Source organism: Palaemon carinicauda, chromosome 7 (genome assembly GCF_036898095.1).
Source record: "Palaemon carinicauda isolate YSFRI2023 chromosome 7, ASM3689809v2, whole genome shotgun sequence".
NCBI classification, from domain to species: domain Eukaryota; kingdom Metazoa; phylum Arthropoda; class Malacostraca; order Decapoda; family Palaemonidae; genus Palaemon; species Palaemon carinicauda.
In genome coordinates this window covers 27,690,818-27,711,259 of record NC_090731.1, presented here as the reverse complement: position 1 = coordinate 27,711,259, position 20,442 = coordinate 27,690,818, and the positions used below count along the sequence as shown (strand labels likewise).

The 20,442-nt window shown below is 47.3% G+C and overlaps 1 long non-coding RNA gene and 1 pseudogene across 3 annotated transcripts in view; both read right to left on the bottom strand.

The window, feature by feature from the left end:
• The window catches only part of LOC137643536 (uncharacterized), a 74,771-nt gene extending 54,715 nt beyond the window's left edge, over window positions 1-20,056 (bottom strand). For 2 of the 3 annotated variants that reach the window (XR_011044994.1, XR_011044995.1), the window contains exons 1-2: window positions 19,738-20,056; window positions 8,698-9,169 (exon numbers count right to left, since the gene is read on the bottom strand). This is a non-coding gene — a long non-coding RNA (uncharacterized lncRNA). The remainder of the gene's footprint in view (window positions 1-8,697; window positions 9,170-19,737) is intronic. The other variant, XR_011044993.1, reaches the window with a different exon arrangement.
• LOC137644729 (5S ribosomal RNA) lies at window positions 2,305-2,423 on the bottom strand (annotated as a pseudogene).
• Window positions 20,057-20,442: the final 386 nt, after the last annotated feature.

The window sequence follows — 20,442 nt, the reverse complement described above, 5'->3', positions numbered from 1 at the left end:
CTTGTCAGGGTATGGGGGACGCGACAGTATTGACTCAATACTCGGAACACAAGGAAGCATGGTTTACCTGCAGAGGTTTGAGGTCAGCTATGCAGAGACCAGGATGCTGCTTCCCAGTAGAGGGGATGATGAAGAAAGAAGTAAGGGCCAGACATACTTCTTTCGTTCATGCAGACTAAAACCTGATAACAATGCCCTCAACCTTCTGCTACCTGTCCAAAAAGGAGCCTGAGGTTAGACCAGCTGTTGTCTAGCCACCACAGAGCGATAGAACCGTATCGAAACTCCTGTGGGTCACGCCCTACAGGAAGCGGGCTGCGAAGGTCATTAGACGCTTCCAAACTCCAGCTTGTAGCACCTGCGTAATAGAGTAGTATTACTCGAAGGCGAGGGACGTTGCGATGTATCCAACATCGTGCTGTAGGGCGACGTGACGGGGGAGGGTCTGGATTCAGGTCGAGATGAATGTCCTTGAGTCCGAGCTGAAGAGGTATACTGGTGACTCTCCCCCGTGTCCTTTTTGTGCTCCCAAACCGGCTGCGCGTGAGGACAAACTGCAGCTGTTCCCAAAGCTAACCTCTCAATTCCTTTACTGGCAAGAAGGAGAAGGTTTTGGGACATCAGATACAGAATGGTGACTCGAAATCTAGAAGGAATTGGACCGAAGGGCCGGGTCCCCAAGATTCTGAGTCTAGCCAACAACTCAGGAGCGAACCTGAATGTTGCCTTCCCCCATTCCTCAGAAAGGGCGGAGCCGTACGAGACTAAGAAGATTGCTTACACACTGGCCGCGGCCAGAGTGAGCAGGAGACCCAAGACGGAATACGATAAGAGGCCTGACGTAAAGGGTCTTGAGAAGATCTCTTAAAGGACTAAAAAGACCGAGCCATGTTCCATGGTGGAGGTCTCACTCCGACTAGGGCAGGGACGTTCGCAGCTTCGCATGAGCGAGGAAAGGTCCAGCGGGAAGGAAAGTTATTCCTTTAAGCCTGAAGGTCAGGAAAAGGCTGAGCGCCAGGCTACAATGCCGAGAGCGGAAAGGAGTTTTCTCCTGCCGCAAAGCAATAAGTTCGTTATTGCTGGAGAAGAGACCTCAAGGGAAGATGTATATCTCCCACGACACCAACCACAGAACACTCTTCACTTCGCCTGGAAGACCCCTGCGGATGACTATAGCAGAAGACGCGACCTCCGCCCTGCGACTGTAGCGGGTTATCTCTTCTTGAGGAGGCGGCGTAGTGTCTCCAGGCATGAAGCCGAAGCGACGCCCCGGTTCGCGAAAGATGTTGCAGTGTGGTTGTTAGAGTAGCCTGTGCCGTGGGAGAAGCTCTCCCGGGAGTTCCGACAGGGGAAGCAGAGGGTCCGGAAACCGTTCTGCGTAAAGTCCCAGTGGAGCTCTCAGGGCCATAGAAAGGTTGACAGACAACCTGGTCTTGTTGAGACCCATTCTCAACAGACAGCCAAGGAGGGAAGACGCAGGCGTCGATGTTGTCCCACCATCACCGGAATGCATCTTGCCAGAGTCTCGGGGTCTGAAACTGGGGGGAAGAACAGCGGAAGCTTGAGGTTCCAAGCTGTCGCGATCAGGTCCCCCAGGCCAGGACTTGCTGGTTACTCAAGGCCAAAGACCCCTAGGTACACTCTCTCTACGAGGCTCTGCTCGGATAGTCGGAGAGAACATTCCTCTGCTCGGAATGCGCGAGCCGATGGTGGTATTGAGAGGATCTCAAATCATCTCAGTATCACTACTGCAAGATGCGAAGATATGAAAATGCGTCCCCTGCTGGTTAGAACACGCCAGTACCATGAAGTCGTCACGCACGGAGCGACTCGGCAGGAGCTGTATGATCTGTAGAGGGGCCAGACTACGGCCCCTAAGCCTGCCTGAATGATGGAGAGGTATCCTTCAGGTCCTGACCATAGGCCTGGACCGGAACATGCCACCCCCCCCCCCTTTTCTTTGATGAGTCAGAGAACCGCATAAAAAATGTGGGGAAAGGACGAGGATATCCACTCCCATCAAGAGGTTCCATAGGTCAACACCCATTGCAGGTCTAATCGTTCCGCTGGTCCCATAGGGGCCAGAAAGTCCGGTTAATCGTTGCTTTGAAACCACCGGAACTTGGGCCGCCCCACAGGGAACTTATTCTGAGGCGACCATTCGGAACTTTTAGACGGGTCAATGAGGAAAAGAGACCTAAGAAACGTTCCAAGGTAGGGCTGAAAGCTCTGCCTGACTGAAAACAGGGACTGCGAGTCTCCTCAGCTTTGCCAGAGTCAACTGAAGGGAAGGCTCGGAGGAGGCGACAACAGAATCTGGCGTCCCGAGGCGGTAACCCATCCAAGTACCGACCAGAACCGACGTTGCTTAACCTCGCTGGACGGACGAGAAGCGGGGTATCCAACGTGGTATGGCTGTTGACTCAAAATCCTGGCTAGATACTCCAGATGTTGAAGCCGAAGAAGAGAAGGCTCCCAGCAAATTACCATGAAACCCCACTCATGTCCCGGCGTTGAAGAAGGTCGAACCCGAGCTTACCGGAGTTGACCAGACCTCCAAAAGGTGAAGGAGCGGAAGCCTGCTGGAGAAAAACCTGCGATGCCACGGCGGCCTGTAGTCTAGGCTGAATTCCAAGAGCTTCCTGGAAGATGGATGGAATGGAAACTGAAAATACCCGTCCTTCCGATCCAGGGCCTAAGGAGTCCTGTCGCCTCGTTACCAGTCTGATCGATTCCGCTGTTCCATGCTGGACGAAGTTTGTTCGACAAACTTGATCAGAGTTGAGAGGTCGGCTACGGGCTCTCGTCTCAGAAACTTTCCTACGAGAAAGGATCGACTGAAGAAGCCGGGGGTGAAGCCGTCGATGATCCTATGGAGAACCTTCTCCAAAGGCATGGACCATTCTGCCCAAACGGGCAAACTCTTGCCGACCCTATGGCATAGAGGTTCAGAGAACACTGAATTCGCTGACAGAGACGGCAGGCGCGATATCCTTGGCTGATCACGGAGATCGTGCAGAAATCGGCATCGGGAAGCTGTTATCCGGATGAGTAACCTTCGGCATCCTCCCAGCGTGAAACCTGCAAGGGGGGGGTAGTCAATCCTAGAGTTCATGAACTCAGGCGCTCCCTCTAGGATCATCCCCCCCCCCCCGGAGAGCCTCACGTGCTACCTGTTCCTGACAGGAGGGGACTGCTATAGCACACCTTGTCTCAGTTGTCGCAGCCGGTCCAAAAACTTAGGCCGACGAGGCAGAAAGAAAGAGGCGCTGGAGGCCTGCAGGGTCTGGAAGAAAGCGCCTTGGAGGAGTGAAAACGGGAGTCGACTTCCTCCTCACAATCGCTGACTATGTCTGTGTCCTTGGGCACAAACAAGCTCTTCCCAAGGATGGAAGGGTGTCTGAGGTTGTCGACATCCACGGATGAGACACCCGAAAGGAAGCCCTCGGTCATTGCGTCCAGATGTCCAACATCGAACTTGCCTGCAAGTTTGAAACTTGGCGACGAAACGCCAAGGTGCTTGAGCCCGAGAGTAGGAAAGTACCCATGATCATCCTGTAGCTTCCTTGAACAAAACCTCAGGTCGCAACCGAGGAGGGAAAAGACCTGGAAAGCTCCTTTCACAAGATGGAGAAGAGGAATGGGAAAACCAGTCACCCCTTGGCCGAAGGAGAAATCTCGAACGGAAAGATCCCTGGCAAAAACCCTTCCCGGGAATGACGGGGAAGGGCTAACCCAGGTTCTGGAAAGAAGAATGTTGCTCAGACTTCCCTGAAGATTCTTCATGCTCTTGCATGTGCCATGCTCTGCGTTTACGGGGTGAGGCCGTGTTCTGGTAATACGCTCCAGAAGACTCGCCAGGCTGGCCATGCAGCGAAACCCCAACGGGAATCGCGGTCGCAATCGCCCTGGCGCTCGCGCGAAGGTAAATCAATGGTTCGCGCGTGGCCGAAAGTGGAAGCGCCCATGCGCGGGCACGCAGGAACGCAAACGAAAGTGCGTGAAGGAGCGCAGAAGGAGGGCAAGCGTGGTAGGAAGGGCGAGAGCTGGTGATCGGCGAGCGATGACCCGTAAGCGAGCAATGGATACTGCAGGAATCAAGCCGACGTTCGCGCGATGAAACACCGTCGGTCCGCGCGACGGAACACCGTCGGACCGCGCGACGGAACACCGTCGGACCGCGCGACGGAACACCGTCGGACCGCGCGACGGAACACCGTCGGACCGCGCGACGGAACACCGTCGAACCGCGCGACGGAACACCGTCGGACCGTGCGACGGAACACCGTAGGTCCGCGCGACGGAACACCGTAGGTCCGCGCGACGGAACACCGTCCGTCCGCGCGATGGAAAACCGATATTTCGCGCGGGCGAACATTGGAGAGCATGTGCGCGGTCGCGCATGAGCGTAGGCGCGCGGGCACGTGGACGCGCAGGCGGTCGGGAGACCGATGACGCATAGGCGGGCGATGGCGCGTTGACGAGCGATGGCGCATTCTGGCGAGCGATAGCCCGTAGGCGAGTGAGGCCGCGTTGGCAAGCGATGGCGCGTCGGCGAGTGGTGGTGCGTTAACAAAACGCTGTGGCGGGATGTTAAAAAAACAAGCCCCACACCCTGAATCTTACTTACTGACAATGGTCCCACAACACAAACTTTCCCCTTACGTTATCTAAAACTAGACTCTTAGACAAAAGGACGAAATAAACAAAAACATATCCTTAGAACTATATTTCTTACAAACTAAAATTATTAAAAATAACTTCCACAATCAATTAAACCCTCAAAAACCAATAAAGCACTAACAAAACTTACACTAAACATACAAACAAACAAAACATCATTCAAATAAAGCAAAAAAAACCTAACAAATCGTAAAATTTACGCGCACACCAACTCAAAATATGTTTATAGATATTGCGACACCAACACTGTCGCCACACACTGCCAACTGTCTTTTATGGCAAACTACCACTGTCACAGCTTTGTGCTAAACAGTCTATCGGGCGGCAATTTGCCACAGCTAATTTAATTCCCTGATCGGGGTCATCACCATCTTCATCATCATCATCAGCAGCAATCCTCAAAACAATAATCGGAAGTTCATTCAGTCCAGGTCGTCAACAAGTAAATCAATCTGAGCAGTTCTATCAAATTCGGTTACGGGCCAAGTCGTCAACAAACAATTTTACATTTTAAGAAAACCTCTCCAAAGGAGGAATCACGGCCTGCCAAAAATAAAGAAAGAAAAACACTTACGAACACTTCTAGCTAACTGAACTATCGCACTATAATCAAAGATAAATAATAAATTGTTCCTATCATTCACAATCACTACAAGCAAAGATAAACAAAACTGTACTTACTCAGAACATAAAAATCACTTCCACGCTGGTCAAAAAAATAATAATCCAGCATTCACAACAGCCTCTAGCTGCAGTCGAAATCAAAATAAGCATTCTCCCAAGACATTCACCACTGTCGTAACCTAACTAAAACATAAACAAACAATCTCATTTGTACCAAGTCTTTCTCACCACAAACGATCGTTAACCTAACTACTTTCGCTCGCTAACACAATATCTCTCTCTCTCTCTCTCTCTCTCTCTCTCTCTCTCTCTCTCTCTCTCTCTCTCTCTCTCTCTCTCTCTCTCTCTCTCTCTCACAGGATTTGGCAAAACCAAAAATAAAATAAAACAAAAAATAAATCCTCCACAACGCTAGCGCGCAGGTGAAGAATCGCGAGAGAGACTAGTGATGGTTAGCGCGCAGGTGAATCAGGAAGGTGAGCGCCGAGGCAAGCTGTTAATCAAGCGATCCTAGACGGTCAGAAAAACCGTTGGCGCCCATTGATGCGTGGCAGAAAAGGGCGCGCAGATGTGCGCTGGCGAGAAGAAAGCTGGAGCACAGAAGGACAGAAGTAAAGGTGAGCACTGGCGAGCAGGAGGAAGATCTACGGCAAGACTCAGCTACCGGAGATCGTGATCCACAGCAGGCGAGCGCTAGATCGCTACTGATGGTGTCCAGGGAAACTGACACGCGTGGCAGATCGATGACGATCGTTGACGCGTAGGAGATCGCTGACGAGCAGGCGAACGTTGACGCGTCTATGGTCGCTGGCGAGCTGGAGATCGCTGGGGAGCAGAAGGCAACGCGTGGAAGCCTGTGCATAGAAGAAGAGTCCTTGTCCAAGACCTGAACCGAAGTTCTAGATCGCGAAGGCGAACGTGGGCGCACAACAGGAACCAACAGGAACAGCAGAGATGATCAGGAGAGCGCTAGCGATCAGGAAAGCGCTGATGAGCAGGAGAGCGCCTGTGCGCTAACACTGCAGGAGAGCGCACAGATAACACTGAGCAGTAGAGAACACAGCAGAAGGGCACGCAGGGGATCCCTGACGCGCAAGGGAAGAACCCCCGTGGGAGGCAACCCTTTGCCCCGAAGGGATCGTTGTCCGTCGGGAGACTGAAGTCCGTCGGAAGACCGTTGTCTGTCCATCGGGAGACCGATGTTCGTCAGAAGACCGTTGTCTGTCGGGAAGACCGTTGTCCGTCGGGAAGACCGTTGCCCGTCGGAAGACAAGGTCAGACTGCTGTCCATCTGCACCAGGGGCGAAGATCAAGAAGAAGGAGTTGTAGGCTGCATACGGAGATTCAAAAAGGCGCCTCTTAGCACCCTTATAGGGAGAAGGGAGGCCCTTACGACGTAGCGGACGGTGAGCCTTACGGCGAAGGAGGCCAACAGCAACAACAGCAGAAGAGTCCTCCGAAGAGGAGTCTCTATGAGTGTACTCTCTCGCGAACGAAAGAGAAACACTTCGCAGAAGAGACGGGTCAACCAGTGACCTAAAAAGAGCAATCCTCCGAAGAGGGGCTCCTGCAGTCGCCCAGCCTCTTGAGCGTAACTGCAGGTGCGACCGCTCAGCACCAAGAGCATAGTCGCACGAAAAAAAGGGCAAGAGAAGAACCCCCCAAAGGGGAAAAACTCAAGCCTGGACAGGAAAAAAAACTTCCCTCGGAAGGAAAGTTACCCACCCAAGGAGGCAAGCCTCCTGAGAGTTCCAAAATGAACTGGAGAGCTGTCAGTCGTCACGGGAGTACTTCCAGAAGAAGGAGAACACGCCCCTGACGAAGATCTATAGGGGAGGCAGCAACAGCCGAAACCCCAAGCCTCAACAAGACAGCTCACTCCGTAGTCACATTACAGAAACGAACTAGATCGGTAACCGTAAAAAAATAAAACAAAATCATTAGTTAACATTCATTCCCCCGGGAAGGCTCCGAAGAGGAATCCTGAGGGAATAGAACACAAGAATTACACATCAGGCACGTGCCCTCACAACCACTTACCTGTACACTCACGGAAGGAGAGCTGTAACCAACACAGAATTATAACAATTATAATTATGTAACTATGTAATTTAAAAAATGAATGAACACTAAAGAAAGAACGAAAACCCCGAAAGGAATCGTTCTACAAAACTGAAAAATCAACAAATACAATTAGATTCATAAACTAATTGAGACAAAACGTACGGCGTAGCAACCCACCCCCCCCCCACTCGGGAAGGAAGCTACAAAAGGCGTGGTAACGTAGTAAAAGGGTGAACGACCTCAAAGAGAGAGAGAGAGAAAGACCGAAGTCAAACTCGATCGCGACCCATAAAATTACACCATGGTGGCCTAACTGCCGAGGGCTCCACAGAGATATCGTACACTACACACACAAGCACAAACTCTGAAAATGAAACTTACTGATTTCTATACTCAAATATATACATAAACATGAGAAAATGTTTACATATATATTGAGTAAAAGAAAAGTAAGTGATTAAGTAAAGACAAAACAAACAATGGCTGCCAAGCGAGGACAAAGACAGAGACGTCTGTCCATGTCCGAGCCAAAAGTGAAAGTGAGCATTCACCGGTGTGTGAGGGGGGGGGAGGGGTAGCTAGCTACCACTCCCCTACCCACCCGCTAACTAGCGCGGGGGTAATACACCCTCGTTAAATTCTAATGGCTCGCCATTTCAGCTACGCTAAAAGGTAAACCCAATGTAAATAGCGTGGTTTGTATTTCGGTTACGGAACAAGTAGCAGTTAAGAGGCTGGACATAAAGATGTTAGAAATGTAGTGGGACTTGAGGATCAGACTTCTAGATTGAATTGAACCTCTAGACACATGTTAAGACAGCTATCCAGTAGGTTTGGTACATTCAGATAAGTCTGGTATACCTTACGACATTTAACATATGTTCCAAGTGAGCTTTTTTTCCAACTAAAAGGTAATTTTTCCTAAAATCTTTTCATCACGACTGAAGGACAAATACATTATGAGGCAATGAAGCCTAAAACAATACCTATCAATCTGACTTCACAATTTTATGAAACATCGCAATCCTATATGGGATCCTATTGCTTTTGTAAGGTATCAAATTTGGAATACTTACGGTACTAAGATATTCAAGATGGAAGTATGAACAAATGCAATACAGTAAACTATAGGGTAAACAACAATATAATTCTCTCTCCCTGTTGCTCGCTCGTTACCAACTGCCTAACTAATAATACCAAAAATTGGGCAAAAATAGACCATATCAATACTATGAAAGTGAACAATAAAAGCACATTTACAATAAGAGTGTTTCTACTTTATATGTGAGTATGGCAAGGTACCCAACAAACTGATTTCAAACTCACCAATGCAAGAGCCTTAAGTAGATGTTCCTTCACCCAATAACTGTAAGCTTTATCATTTAGATAAGGCAGTTCGAAGTAGAAAAACCACCTATTTCCTTATTTCTAGATGTACAGTATCCCTCTCTTCATTTCTTCTTTCTAATAGTGGAAGAAGGAGCCAAAGACTGTGCGATACAGGCTTCCGATATATGGTTTTCTCCTGTGAAGTGTCTTATCTGACTTTACAAACGCTGAAAATGATGAAGGGAGCTGGAATATGAGCTATGAAGGTCCCTGATGAGAAGAACTGAGGTTCCAACTAAGAATTCATTGGCTGCTAAGAGGCTGGATGGCAATGGCCTCAGACCCTGTACGATGGTACTCCTAAGGAAGTAAAAGAACTCACAATGGCAATATGACAGCTGACCTTTCCCACCACTGCTAAGATTAGGATGGTCAACATAGCCTACTCGATGGCGTTATCAACGTCTGCCTGAGGAACAGAAAAAAAAAAAACTTTACTTTGTGAATAATAAACACGAGCCACACTACATTGGACTGTACATGTAATTCATAATCATACATAGAAAAAAATCTTATCAAGGAAGGAAAATTATAAAATCAAGGAATAAGGGAAATGTTTGACTTTCATAAAAATAATTACAGCACTGTATTATATATCATTTGCCAACAAGTAACCTCAAACCCAATTCTCATAAGAAATACAGTATTGGGTTTAATGTACAATAAATCTGAAATATAAGATAAAAACAATCATATAATTTGTTTAAATTGCTACAAGTAACATGCTCTCAACCAGAATCTCAGTTCAATAAATGATAATAAACACGTACAGTATTATACAACAATAAACAATTTCTAGACACTGCTAAACCAGTCAGATCTATTCTTGAATACTGTAATGTACTGTACTGTACATATAGAATAAAACTTGAAGTAGGCCTATAAAAAATTGTAAAAGCTGAAGATTAAAATGGGATAATAGCAAACGGAAACAATTCAAAGTACCCTAAGGGAAGTAACCTAGACCAATGAATAAATAGACCATTAGTATTGCGCTGCCTACTTGCATTAAGCACGATATGCTGCTCCAAGATGGAACTGTTCTTGAAATTTACCATCCTCAATCTAACCTACGTCAGTAAATCTGTCCTTACACTAACAAGGAGATATTCAATAATATTTTGTTTCCAATTTGAGGTAATTTCAAGTACATCCTATGTGTAGGCCTATGCAAAGATAGGATAAATTCATGTTATCACAGAGGGCATCTTACCGCGACTTTATGAGTCAAGGAAAACTTTCCTGTGACCACTGGCCTCAAATCAATTGACCCTATTTTAATTAGTTCTTTCAATGAAAATACGGCAAAGCCTGAGAAATATATTCTTTGCTCAAGCTTTCTCCTGTTAAGTGATGAGACATCAAGTTATCCTGATATAAATGGACAGTTTGGGCTACAAAATATTTCAGTATAATTCTTCTTATTGGACCTAATACTATACAATGGTGATCTATCCTAAAATATAGTTTTGCCATCTAGAAATCTATTTGTAAATGTAAATATACTAAGACAATGACAGCAAGTGCCACATAAATCAGGAAGGTTTCATTAGTGAAAAGCTCTCACCTACGCTAACAACATGAGAACGCAAAAGGTAAAGTTTTACTGTATTGCGGAATCTCATTTTGAACAGAAAATATGTTTTCCTGTAGTAAATAACGTGATTTGAATGAATTTGACCTTCACTTCAACCGCAAACAAACAGAATAACTAATTCAACTAACTTTAAGTAGCCGAACTGGTTGCTGTTATTACAGATGAAATGAAGGTGAAAACCGGTTAAATCACGTTATTTTCTACAGGAAGACATATTTTCTGTTAAAATATTTCAATACAATGTCTTTTGTTATATATATATTCTGTTAAAATGTTTAAATATAATGACGTGTTCAAATTCCATGTCACTTCACTCACGTATGTACTGTGAACGCTAATATTAGCAATGTTACGCAACGTTACCAACGTTGCGATGGCATTGCTAACGTTACCAATGCTACGATAATAGGTAAATTTTTAGTTTCAGCCAAATTTGGAAAAATGCAATAAAAATATATTTGTTGCATCAGAAATAGTGTGGTTTCAATGAATTTAACGTTTATTTTGACTGCAAACCAACCGATTTAGAGATTTACTATGTATACCCTAGTTCATCCCACCAATTATGGGGGACACCCTTTGGGAACCGGGGTTTTGGGTGGGGGAAGGGGGGGGGAGGGTGTTGGGGCATTGAATGATATTTGCAATAAATGAATAATTAATGTTCCAGCACCCCTCCCCCATACCCCTAACTAGGCCTACCGGGGGAGGGGGGTAGGGCCCCCCAGCGACCCCCCCTTAAAGCCACAGTAATTTTTAGGGCACCACAGAACCTAACAAACCCACCTAACCTAACCTAGGGGCCCTGTACCCCTACCGGGGGGGGGCTTCGCCCCCCCTGCGACCCCCCCTTATGGCAAAAGTAATTTTCAAGGCACCACAGAACCTAACAAACCCACCTAACCTAACCTAGGGGCCCTGTACCCCTACCGGGGGGGGGGCTTCGCCCCCCCTGCGACCCCCCCTTAAGGCCACAGTAATTTTCAGGGCACCACAGAACCTAACAAACCCACCTAACCTAACCTAGGGGCCCTGTACCCCTACCGGGGGGGCTTTGCCCCCCCTGCGACCCCCCCTTATGGCCACAGTAATTTTCAAGGCACCACAGAACCTAACAAACCCACCTAACCTAACCTAGGGGCCCTGTACCCCTAACGGGGGGGGCTTCGCCCCCCCTGCGACCCCCCCCCCCTTTAACCAGGGGTAAATTTTAATATATATATATTTTGTTAAATCACTTCTTACCTTAAACGGAAGATGATGATGAAGATGTGGAAGGTTGTGGTTTACCCTCTTCTGAATCATCAAGTACTGGAATACGTTCAGATTTGGTACAATACCACACATGTCTATCCTCACGAAAATGTAAAGGCGAATCACATTTACCACACTGGACACTTAAAGGTAATACGGAATGCTCCCTTAGAAAACGATTCACTACTTCAGGAGTTCCATTATAATTCCCATGAAATCGGCCGATCACATCAAAATAGGAATAACGACATATTTCACACAACCGTACCGGAGGATCCATGACAGTAAAATGACGTGTGATGAAAATATAGAAACCGGAACTTTTGAAAACCGAAAACAAACGACAATCACGGGTTTCTCCCATAATGAAATAGGGAAAAAAACAAAAGAGTATCGTTTACAATGTTATATTGCACGAAAAACAGATCCTTGAAACAAGACTGAGAGACCAATGAATCGTCCAATAATAACCCTTGAAAAGAACCAAGTAGTATTTCGATTGGAGGAGCGACATTAGTGGGAGGAGCAAATGCGCATTCAAGTAAATATTGTCACATTGCGCAATGGGGCGGAGCCAAGTAAGATAAAAACAGACATACAAACGAACAAGAGTTACCTTGCGTGCCCATGGAAAGATAAACACTAAACTTAAAAAAGTCAAGACCTTCAATTCCTGAAATATTTTTTTTCTCTGTAAGTATGCATTAGCGACAATAATGTATTGAGAAGAAGTGTTTTGTTATCACGTGCTTTACTAGGAAAATATATTAATATAATACATTTCCCAATTTGGTTGAATCCAAAACTTTACCCAAAAAGTAAAAGAAAAATGTTATTTTTATTAATAAAATAAATTTTTGAATATACTTACCCGATAATCATGTAGCTGTCAACTCCGTTGCCCGACAGAATTCTATGGAGGGATACGCCAGCTATCACAATACTAGAAGGGGGTGTACTTACCAGCGCCACCTGTGGCCAGGTACTCAATCATTTGTTGTTGACACCTCCTCAATTATTCCTCGGTCCACTGGTTCTCTCTGGGGAGGAAAGGGAGGGTCGATTAAATCATGATTATCGGGTAAGTATATTCAAAAATTTATTTTATTAATAAAAATAACATTTTTCAATATTAAACTTACCCGATAATCATGTAGCTGATTCACACCCAGGGAGGTGGGTGAAAACCAGTGTACATGATTAAAGGATAGCTAAGTATCCCAAATTTCATATAACAGTTATCTCAAATAACAATGAAATAATAAGTACCTGGTAAGGAAGTCGAATAGAACCGTTACTCTGCCTTTTATTTAAAGTTCGTCTTCCTTACTGAGCGCAGCGTTCCTCTTGGAGGCTGAGTCAACCCAAAGGTGCCAAAGTACAAGGGGTTGCAACCCTACTAAAGGACCTCTACCAAACCTTTAACCCAGGCGCTTCTCAAGAATGAATAGACCACCCGCCAAATCCAAGGATGCGGAAGGCTTCTTAGCCTACCGTAACAACCATAAAAACAACAATAAAAGTATTCAAGAGAAAGGTTAAAAAGGTTATGGGATTATGGGAATGTAGTGGCTGAGCCCTCACCTACTACTGCACTCGCTGCTACGAATGGTCCCAGGGTGTAGCAGTTCTCGTAAAGAGACTGGACATCTTTCAGATAAAATGATGCAAACACTGACTTGCTCCTCCAATAGGTTGCATCCATAATGCTCTGCAGAGAACGGTTTTTATTAAAGGCCAACGAAGTAGCTACAGCTCTTACTTCGTGGGTCCTTACCTTCAGCAATGCAAGGTCTTCCTCCTTTAAGTGAGAATGTGCTTCTCTGATCAGAAGCCTTATATAGTACGAAAGCCCATTCTTGGACATGGGTCTCGAGGGTTTCTTGATGGCACACCATAAGGCTTCTGACTGTCCTCGAATAGGTTTAGACCTCTTCAGATAATATTTGAGAGCTCTGACAGGGCAAAGAACTCTCTCTAGTTCGTTACCTACCATGTTGGAGAGGCTAGGTATTTCGAACGATCTAGGCCAAGGACGTGAAGGAAGCTCGTTCTTTGCTAGGAATCCAAGCTGAAAAGAACATGTAGCTGATTCGGTTGTGAAACCAATGTTCTTGCTGAAGGCATGAACCTCACTGACTCTCTTAGCTGTTGCAAGGCAAACGAGAAAAGCAGTCTTGAGGGTAAGATCCTTGAAGGAAGCTGACTGGAGAGGTTCGAACCTAGATGTCATAAGGAACCTTAAGACTACGTCCAGATTCCAGCCTGGAGTGGAAAGACGACGTTCTTTAGACGTCTCAAAAGACTTGAGAATGTCTTGAAGGTCCTTGTTGGAAGACAGGTCCAAACCCCTGTGGCGGAGGACTGAGGCCAACATGCTCCTATACCCTTTAATCGTAGATGTTGAAAGGGATCTCTCATTCCTAAGATGAAGAAGGAAGTCAGCTATTTGGATCACAGAGGTATTGGTAGAGGATATTGAATTGGCTCTACACCAGCTTCGGAAGACCTCCCACTTAGACTGGTAGACTCTACGAGTGGAAATTCTTCTAGCTCTGGCAATCGCACTGGCTGCCTCCTTCGAAAAGCCTCTAGCTCTAGCGAATCTTTCGACAGTCTGAAGGCAGTCAGTCGAAGAGCGTGGAGGTTTGGGTGCAACCTGTCTACGTGTGGTTGACGTAGAAGGTCCACTCTTAGAGGTAGAGTCCTGGGGAAGTCGACTAGCCATTGACGTACCTCTGTGTACCATTCTCTTGCAGGCCAAAGGGGAGCAACCAGCGTCAGCCGTGTCCCTTTGTGCGAGACGAATTTCTGCAGAACTTTGTTTATAATCTTGAACGGAGGGAATGCGTACAGGTCGAGATGGGACCAGTTCAGAAGAAAAGCATCTACATGAACCGCTGCAGGGTCTGGAACGGGAACAATAAAGCGGAAGTCTCTTGGTGATGGAGGTGGCAAACAGGTCTATGGTAGGTTGACCCCACAACGTCCAAAGTCTGTTGCACACACTCTTGTGGAGGGTCCATTCCGTGGGAATGACCTGATTCCTTCTGCTGAGGCGATCCGCTGAAACATTCATATCGCCCTGGATGAACCTCGTGACCAGTGTGAGGTTTAGACCTCTTGACCAAATGAGGAGGTCCCTTGCGATCTCGTAAAGGCTCCTCGAATGGGTCCCTCCTTGCTTGGAGATGTAAGCCAAGGCTGTGGTGTTGTCTGAATTCACCTCCACCACTTTGCCTAGCAGGAGGGACTTGAAGTTCAACAGGGCAAGATGGACTGCTAACAGTTCCTTGCAGTTGATGTGGAGTAATCCTTGTTCCTTGTTCCATACTCCTGAGCATTCCCGTCCGTCCAAGGTCGCACCCCAGCCCGAGTCCGATGCATCCGAGAAGAGATGAAGATGGGGGGTCTGGATGGCCAATGATAGACCCTCCTTGAGAAGAAGATTGTGCTTCCACCACCGGAGAGTGGTCTTCATCTCTTGGTTGATAGGGATAGAGACTGCTTCTAGAGTCGAGCCCTTGTCCCAATGAGCTGCAAGATGGAATTGAAGAGGGCGGAGCTGGAGTCTCCCTAGCTCGACAAACAGGGCCAGAGATGAGAGGGTCCCTGTGAGACTCATCCACTGTCTCACTGAGCAATTGCTCCTCTTCAGCATGCTCATGATGCACTGTAGGGCTTGGTTTATCCTGGGGGCCGATGGAAAAGCCCGAAAATCCCGACTCTGAATCTCCATTCCCAGGTACACAATGGATTGGGAGGGAATGAGTTGAGATTTCTCTATATTGACTAATAGACCTAGGTCTCTGATTAGATCTAAAGTCCAAGAGAGGTTCTCCAGACAACGACGACTCGTGGAGGCTCTCAACAGCCAGTCGTCTAGGTAGAGGGAGGCTCTGATGTTCGATAAGTGCAGGAATTTCGCTACATTCCTCATCAGATGAGTAAAGACCATAGGAGCTGTGCTTAGACCAAAACACAGGGCTTGGAACTGATAGACAACCTTTCCGAAAACGAATCTCAGGAAAGGTTGGGAGTCTGGATGAATGGGAACGTGAAAGTATGCATCTTTCAAGTCCAACGAGACCATCCAGTCCTCCTGTCTGACCGCTGCTAAGACCGACTTGGTCGTCTCCATTGTGAACGTCTGCTTGGTGACATACTCGTTGAGAGAGCTGACGTCCAGCACCGGTCTCCAACCTCCTGTCTTTTTGGCCACAAGAAAGAGACGGTTGTAGAAGCCCGGGGATTGATGGTCCCGGACTATAACCACTGCCTTCTTCTGCACAAGTAGCGACACCTCCTGTTGCAATGCTAGCCTCTTGTCCTCTTCTTTGTAGTTGGGAGAGAGGTTGATGGGCGATGTGGTCAGAGGCGGTTTGAGGCAGAATGGAATCCTGTAACCGTACCTCAGCCAACTGACAGACTGTGCGTCTGCACCTCTCTTCTCCCAGGCTTGCCAGAAGATCTTGAGCCTGGCTCCTACTGTTGTCTGGAGAATCTGAGAGTCAGTGCTTTCCCTTAGATGTCCTGGGTCCTTTCTTAGACTTGCCCCTGTGAGAGTCTGGACGGGAGCTTCCTCGGCTGGGGGCTCTACCACGAAAGGGCGGTATGAACCTAGTGGCCGGGGTATCAGCCACTGGAGAGCGATAAGTCTTGGGGACAGAGGTGGTAACCTTAGACTTACGAGCCGATGAGGCTACAAGATCGTGCGTGTCCTTCTGTATCAGGGCAGCCGACAAGTCCTTAACTAGCTCCTCGGGAAAGAGGAACTTTGAGAGTGGAGCAAAAAGGAGCTGTGACCGCTGGCACGGTGTAATGCTGGCTGAGAGGAAGGTACACAGTTGTTCCCTTTTCTTCAACACCCCTGATACAAATAACGACGCTAGCTCACCCGATCCATCCCTGATAGCCTTATCCATGCAGGACATAATTAACATGGCAGAGTCTTTGTCCGCAGGAGATGTTTTCTTGCTGAGGGCTCCCAGGCACCAGTCGAGAAAGTTGAACATTTCGAAAGCTCTGAACAACCCTTTCAGAAGATGATCCAGGTCTGAGAAGGTCCAACAAACCTTCGAGCGTCTCATCGCAGTCCTCCTAGGCGAGTCCACCAGACTTGAGAAGTCAGCCTGGGCAGAGGCAGGAACTCCCAAGCCTGGTGCTTCCCCTGTGGCATACCAAACGCAACCTTTCGATGCGAGCTTCGTTGGAGGGAACATGAAGGAAGTCTTGCCCAGGTGTTGTTTAGACTGAAGCCACTCCCCTAAGGTCCTTAAGGCCCTCTTGGAGGATCTAGCTAGGACAAGCTTAGTATAGCTCGACTTAGCTTGTTGCACGCCTAGCGAAAACTCAGATGGAGGAGAGCGGGGAACAGCAGAGACGAAGTGGTCAGGGTAAAGCTCCCTGAGTAGAGCCAAGACCTTTCTAAAATCAACAGACAATGGAGAAAGCTTAGACTCCTCCACGTCTGATGAGGGATCAAGATGTGCCTCCTCATCATCCGACACTTCATCAGCAGAAGGTAGCGAAGCAAAAGGACCAGAATGCTGAACCGCAGAGTCAGAACGGGTAGGAACAACAACAGAGGTTTCCTCAACTTGAGGGAAAACCTGAGGTTCAGACTGCATAGGCTGAACAACAGTCGGAGCAGAAGGCAGGTGCAAGGGTGAAGGAGGTTGACTCCTAGCAAGAGTTGCACCCAAGGATTGCACCAGCTGAGCGGAGGACGGAGGCGGAGTAGTCCGTTCCTGTTCCTGAGAGATGAGTGGAGCATGAGAAGGTTGAGGCTGCGCAGAACAAGGTAAAGTTCTAGCAAGCTGAGGCTCCTGAGGCGCAAGTGCATGGTGTAGATGAGCTTGCCTAGATGAGGGTTGAACTCGGTGCAGCGCTGGTTGAGCAGACAGACTCACGGAGGGGAGTGGTTGTTGTACCCCAACCGAGAGTTGCACCACTGGTGGAGCAGCAAGGGGAGGAGGAGGAAGAGTGTAACTCTCCTGATCCCAAAGCAAGGGTTGCCTTAAAGAAGGCTGAGGCTGAACAACACTGTGAACAGCAAACTCCGAAAGTGGTTCAACATCGTACGCCTGGCAGATGGTGCTGCGACCAGGCGGAGCAGGTGCAGGCTGGGCGAGCACAGGCGGAGCAGGTGCAGGCTGGGCGAGCACAGGTGCAGCGAGAACAGGTGGAGGGAGTGCAGGAGGTGCAACACTCTCAGCCCGACACTCACGCATCAAGTCCGAAAGCTGAACTTGCATGGACTGAAGCAGGGTCCACTTGGGGTCGGCAGAAACGATAACAGACTGAGGTAAAGTCACAGTCGGGGTCTGTATAGGCAGAACCTTACTCCTCTTGGGCGGAGTACAGTCGACCGATGACAGAGGCGAGTCGGAGCTGAGCCAATGACTGCAACCTGGCTGAGCACTCGCTGACTGAACTCTACGTTTAAGCGGTCTCGAGACCTGAGACCAACGTTTCTTCCCTGCATGAAGATCAGCGGACGAGAAGACGGGCTCAATCGTCTGCAGGTGGGAGTGACGGTCTAAGGAAGACACGCCCGCAACCACCGAGGATAATTCTGTGCGCCTAACAAGGCCTGTCGAACCCTTAAGCCCTTCGACATTGCTTCTCCCCTGGGCATGGGAGCTTGCAAGAGGTCCCGGACTGGGAGGACGACTGGCTCGCACAGAAAAATCCTCACGCACCACACTGGCACCACTAGCACTTGGCACTGCACAGACACTAGCACTCGTCACAGCACTGGCACTATTTCCACCCACTGCACTCTTGACCTTCAGTTCTTTAACCTCGGCCATCAGAGACTTATGGTCACTTACCACTGATTCTACTTTATCTCCTAAAGCCTGAATAGCACGCAAAACAGTTGACATATCAGGCGGAGGGCACACAGTAGGTTCGGGGGTAGCCACTACAGGGGTAGGAAAAGGTAGGGGATCATGAGGTGAGGAAAACATAGAAGAGTGAGAAGAACTTCTCCTAACTCTAGTTCTCTCTAACTTGGATGAATATTTTAAAAGACGTACAAAATCCAATTCCGAAAGTCCGGCGCACTCCTCACACCGATTTTCTAATAGACAGGGCCTGTCCCTACAGTCAGAACAAGCGGTGTGAGGATCTACCGAGACCTTCGGAATACGCCTATTGCAAGACCTACATCGTCTATGGGAGGGAGCTTGCGAAACGTCAGACATCTTGTTTCAAAGAGTAAGTCAAAGGGTGATCCAAAAACAAGCAAAAATTCATTAACCGTTAATCAGAGTTTATATAAAAGCTAACTAGCTAATATAAAAAGGATTCCAGTATGCGACAGCCGTTAATCTAAGAGAATACTTCACCAAATATCCATGAATAAACTCGAAGACCATGAGCGTATCCCAGAACGTCTAGCCGGAAGCACGACAGAGGAATAATTGAGGAGGTGTCAACAACAAATGATTGAGTACCTGGCCACAGGTGGCGCTGGTAAGTACACCCCCTTCTAGTATTGTGATAGCTGGCGTATCCCTCCATAGAATTCTGTCGGGCAACGGAGTTGACAGCTACATGATTATCGGGTAAGTTTAATATTGAAAAACACTGCTAATGATAGCATGTTACGCTGACATTGCTACTCTTAGATTGCGGAGCTCAAAATTTCCATATTTTTTCATCGGTTTATCCAAGAAGGTAATATATAGGGAAGAAAGGGCTTGTTTTACCATTATATACCATTCCCTTGTATGTTTTTCCCACCCAAAACCCCGAGTTCCCACTGGGGTCCCACATTATCGTTGGATATAAATATATATATTTCTGAAACTATTCATTTTCCACGGGATAGAGTGTCAATTTACGGAGCGGAATTTTTTCTTTAGAAAAAATTTGTTTTTTCCCTAGGTTACATTGCCCTGTAATACAGTAAAATAATACCACGTAAAATTCATGATAACTGAAATGGCACAATTATAAACACATATAAATAAATGACACCACTTAATCAAAATACAAATTAAATCTATTTTCGGTTCTGGTGAACAAAAAGCCTTAGCAGGAAAGTTAATTATCAACTACGAAAAAACCTCCGCTAGGATATAGCCAAACAATAGGATAAAGTTCAGAATACTGACGGACAGAATTGAGGGAATAACGACGAGGGGTGGTCTGGTCAGGGCAAACTAGGCCTAAAGCCCTTCCATGAATCTATATCTTTACCAGTGCAGTCAACCTTCAAATTGGTCCCTTAACCTTGGACAATATGTCCTTAACCTTAGGCTGATATCCTCTTAGGCTATGGTACAAGTGCCAAATAAAGCCAACGATGTCTAACCAGGCCTGCCGGATTCTCCACACTAGGCAACTCCACAACACTGATTCAAGAATCAGTGTTTCAGTGAGTCGGCAACATCAATGATCAAGCGCTGATTCCGCTGAACGCCACTGAGCCTCCTAGTCAGTGTCCAAGGCTGCCGGATTCTCCACACTAGGCAACTCCACGCTCAGCGTCAGCGGTGTCGCTGATTAGTCCTAGTTTCACCTCTCTAAGTCTCACAGTATTTTATCTACAGAAATTGCAAAAAGATACTCACATGAAAAAGAATAGATTTTTCTTGAGCTGACGAATCAATTCGTCAAAAGGCAACTGTTGTGCGGCAATTGCAATAACTTCCCTCAACACTGATTCAAGAATCAGTGTTTCAGTGAGTCGGCAACATCAAACGCTGAACTCCACTGAGCCTCCTAATCCCATAGCATCCACACTTTCATAGACTTTACAATTATTGTAATTTTTATATAGAAATCACGGGGAAAATAAATAATAAAACACTCGTAAT